The 4,833-nt window shown below is 37.4% G+C and overlaps 1 pseudogene; it reads left to right on the top strand.

Moving 5' to 3' along the window:
• The first annotated feature begins 4,245 nt into the window (after positions 1–4,245).
• On the top strand, positions 4,246–4,382 carry LOC145246272 (U2 spliceosomal RNA; annotated as a pseudogene).
• The last annotated feature ends 451 nt before the right edge of the window (positions 4,383–4,833 follow it).

The raw sequence follows: 4,833 nt of genomic DNA on the forward strand, positions 1-4,833 counted from the left end.
GCAAAAAATAGATAAATGTTATTTTTTCCTGTTCGCTTTCATTTGTCTCCCCCCCCCACCGTGTTGATCGAAAAACAATCGCACTGGGCAGATACGTTGCACTTGTATATCTTTAGAGGGGAATATGATGTCAGTAAAACTTGTGAGCAAATAATGTGCAACGTTGGCAAATCAATGTCGGCTTTTGTCCAAAAGTTTTTCGCGGCGCTACACCTTCATATTTGTCCAATGGCTCTGAAATGTACAATGTGGCGTAGATAAGATGCAAGTTCAACAATATTTTGGAACGCAGCCATGGCAGCGAGGTATGCATTGCACCGTTGTGTGCAATTCCGTTTTGCTTGGAACCGTTCTACGAATTGGCATGATGGAGATATTAGCAGAACTCTGGCACACAATCAAAATAAGTAAACCAAGCTTTTCAGGATGCATTCGTTCACGAACAACAATAAAACAAAGCATATTGAGAAGTAATTTCACAACGCTTCGGTCGATGAAATATTCGACCTTCTTCAGGCGTATCTTATAAAACTCGCCATTCTTTCTGCCGTAATTCTGGTTCTTTCTATCTAACTCGGGAATCTACACTTAATTTAAAATGGAAATTTAAATTACGAGTTATCAGACCGGGTTCCATCAGTAATCTGGTGCTACCAGATCAGGCTGTCTGAAGATATTGGCTTCTTGAGATATAATGCACCTAAAACTAATGTGTTTTGTTTTGTTTTGTTTTTTCTACTTCGTTTTGCAAAACTCAATCATGTTCTGAAAAACCAAACCAAAAAACAACAACCCATCTGTTTCTTTCTCCATATTCTTTATTTCTTCTACGGGCTTCCTAACTTAAAATATAACACACGTTAATACTGTTACCCTTTCCCCTGCCCCATTAAAACACGCATTTATGTTCTGCAGGGCAGGAACAAAAACAATAAAAAAAAGGTGGATACATTGTAAAAAACCCAAACCAAACCAAATCATCAGTCATGGCCCAGGAGAAGCTTTAATTAAATCACAATTATATTTTTCGTACCGCCCGAATTGATGATTTAATTGACAAACAGAGAAGAGTTTCACTAAAACTGAATTTTACTGCTCACTTCATCTGTTACATTTCGAGCCTTTATGGATGTCATTCGTTAAAACGAATTACTGGTCCCCCGATAAAAGAGGGTGAGCCTGTAAATTCCCCCTTGTCCGTTCGTCCATTCGTCCATTCGTCCGTTCGTCTGTCCGCACTATTCTCAATAACTACGCCTTGGATTTTTTTTGTTTTTTATAAATTTTGCAAACATTGAGCATGAGTAAGAAATTAACAGAACGGATTTTCCGGGAAAAGTCCTGTTGCACTCCAGGGGTTCCTTTCGGGTTAAAATGGCTACAATTGACACTTTTGTGGTCATGAAAAACAAATTTGCTGCTTTGGATTTTTATAAGACTTTCTGATTTTTAGATAATTTTGTTTGTCTATACTTCGCGATAATTCTTGGGTGTCCCTCATGGGCTCTTTTCGGGCTAATACAAACACTCCATTTTTGGGCCCATATTTATCTAAAGTTTTCAGTGTATATCTATTTAGCAGTTGTGCATGATGCTGAATTAAAATTTGAAGAAGATTATACCTTGAGGATATTTGGGAAAAAATGGGGGGGGATTGACTTAGCCTTTTTTTTTTTTTTTTTTTTGCATTGTGCAGAACTCAAATTTACAAATGCTGAGGCCTTAAACTACACGTTTGTCCATTTTCACTAGGATTTGACGTCCCTTGGAGATTTTTGGGGTAACATGAAGGAGGAATAAATGCTGAACTTAGTCATTTTTATACCTCGTTCACTGTGCATTCACGGAGGACCATGCATGCTTGACTTGTTTTTGATTTCAACCAGATAGATCTGAAGGATGGTCAGAGTTCACATCGGCAGCAACGTTAAGAAAACGCTAAAGATGAGAATTGATCCATTCATTTAAGTGATGTCCTGCCTGGTTGAGGCATGACGACTATGGCTCTCCATCAATCTATCCCTCAAGGCATTAACAAACAAGTTGGTGTTCACCAATTTTGATGTTCTTATTTGCTTGCCTCACCACGAGGGCAGAGTTACACACAAGGTCAACTTTTAATGTGGGGAAATCAAAAAGAAGCACTCTGAATGAAAACCAAAACAAAAATTGCCTTAATCTAGAAAGATTTATCTTCCACGGATCGAGGTCATAAAAGGTGAAGTGTAGTATCAGAACGAATACTACACTTTGATCCTTGATGTGGCGCAGGTGTTTAGACTGTCAAGGTATGTTCTCACTGTGCAACCTCTAATTCTCTACCCACGATGTTTCTCATTAACCTTTGCTATTTGTAGGAGCGTAGTTTGATGACGATCAGGTGCCAATTGTCTGCCATGGTAGTCCTTACCGAACGAGATTTTCTGATTCAGAACCCTATTGACGCTGTTTCTCAAATTAAGAGTTTGATGTATTGTAATAGCTTTCTTTGCAGTTGTGCAGAGAGTAGGCTGCAGTTTCTTTCTGTCCGAGCAATACCTATGCTTAGTGAGTGTCTTAATCATTGTACTCTGATGTATCTTCTGCTCAGCACAACGAAATACGAAACCATAGACAGAATTTTTTCTGTTTGTTACTGTAATACACCAGTCACCTGCTTTCTATAATCTTATGTTATTCTGGTCGGATGTGGGGTGTTAAGTTATTTCTCGATCGTGCTCAAGGGTCTCTCACAGACTAACGGATGGAAGGAAGCGTCTAACTTTTCTTTTTACAGTAGTCTTGTCAGGCTACGCGTAAGATGATAGCAGAAGAATCGAAATCTTATTTATAAAACACACTATGTCTGTCTGTCCGTCTTCACGTATTTAATCTCTATCTCTTCCTTCCGAAAGTAAAAGTTGTTGATCGATGTTATGGGCCTCACACGATTGGAATTTCGATGAACTGTTCTTTCATAGGGTTTTAGCCGATGAAAATAGTTCCAAAGGGGTTAAAAAAAATGGTCAATATTGAAAAAATTGCTACACATTTTGTACATTCATCATAGTTTTATGTTTAATCAGTTAATATGCGTGTCATGTTTGTACAGTGGTAACGTTACCTGCTTTGAATTCTACAGTTTTGCTTTCGGTTTGATTTTAGCCGATGGCACCCATATATATATATATATATATATATATATATATATATATATATATATATATATATATATATATATATATATATATTACTTTTAAAATCACAACTCTATAAAATTATAAACGAAATCTGGATAAATAAAAATATCATATTTAAGCGTATTTTTCGACCCCTGCTAGCCCTCTAAAATTAATACACATTATAAATCTGTATCCAAAAAATTCATAACAGATTATTTTGTTTGTTTTCTTTCTTTAATTCTGGTTTGCGATATTTTCGTTTGGAGTATCTCTTCTAATCTTTCTAAATTTCGGCCATTACAAATTTTCCACCAAAAACTACAATTGTTTTTTTTTTCTCCCACATCTCAAATAAGCTTCTTCTAATGCGGAAGAATGTTATATTTTAACATTTTTTTCTAGAGCTGTACTCTCTTTATTACTTTAGAATTGTCTCTTGTTGATATGCATTTTTAGTCGTGTGCATGCGACTCTATAAGTCACTTCATCGGTCGGTCGGTCGGTCGGTCGGTCGGTCTGTCCGTAACACTTTTGTGGTTGGCTTTTTGGTTAAGGTCTGTTGTTAATAGATGCTGTTCTTAGGTTTTTTAAGATTTCTTGGCCTGCCTTTTGGCTAAAGTCAAAATGTAGTATCTCTTCCGGCTGATACTGCAAGCAAAGACCATATGTGGGTGCAGCCCCACATATAAGACCTTCGCCAATGTAGGGACAACCCTTCATACCAATTGTCACTATCTAGCTGCCATACTTCCCGGGGAGTTGGTCACCATTTCTCCTTCATTCCTCACATTAAAAATCGGCCTTGTGCCTTATTTGCTCGGTGAGGGAGCAAATAAATACCCTTTTCTTGACCTTTTGGCCAAGATCAAAGTGTAGTATCTGTTCTGACAGATACTGCAAGCAAAGGTCATATGTGGAGGAAACCCCACATATAAGACCTTCGCCAATGTAGGGGCAACCCTTCATACCAATTGTCACTATCCAGATCCCCTACTTCCCGGGGAGCTGCTCCCCATTTCCCCTTCACTCTTCACATTAAAAATCGGCATTGTGCCTAATTTGCTCGGTGAGGGAGCAAATAAATACCCTTTTCTTGGCCTTTTGGCCAAGATGAAGTGTAGTATCTGTTCTTACTACATGCTGTACTTATGTTTATAACTTTGTGATATAAAGTGGGGGATCACTTTTCTGTGTTAATTTAATGTAAAATGATAACCCACTTTACAACCATTCAGGCTCAAAGCCATTCAAGTCATTCTCTAGATCATTCAGGTGTTTTTCAAGGATTCAGTTAATTTTTAAGCACTCAAGTCATTCTTAAGGCCATTCAATTCATCCTTAAGTTCATTAAGGTCATTCTAAGTCATTTACTTTTTATTTATTTAAGTGATTCTAGGCTATTTTTCGTTCATTTTAGTTTATCTTTAAGAATTTCATGTCAATCCTACATTCACGCATTTATTCATTACACAAGAGCACGCGACTAATGGCCATCGGTCTTGTTTTTAAATCACGTTCACAACAAACGGTCACATTGTCACATAGATCAGGTTAAGGGGAGATAAGTAAGATGTTGGTTTACGTTATATTTAAACTTTATTTCAAACTAGCAGTTCAGCCCGCCTTTTCTCGGGCTCTAAAGACTGGTCATAACTTGCCCTACGTTTGAATA

The sequence above is a fragment of the Euprymna scolopes genome, chromosome 23 (genome assembly GCF_053919585.1).
Source record: "Euprymna scolopes isolate OS-2025 chromosome 23, ASM5391958v1, whole genome shotgun sequence".
Lineage (NCBI taxonomy): Eukaryota > Metazoa > Mollusca > Cephalopoda > Sepiida > Sepiolidae > Euprymna > Euprymna scolopes.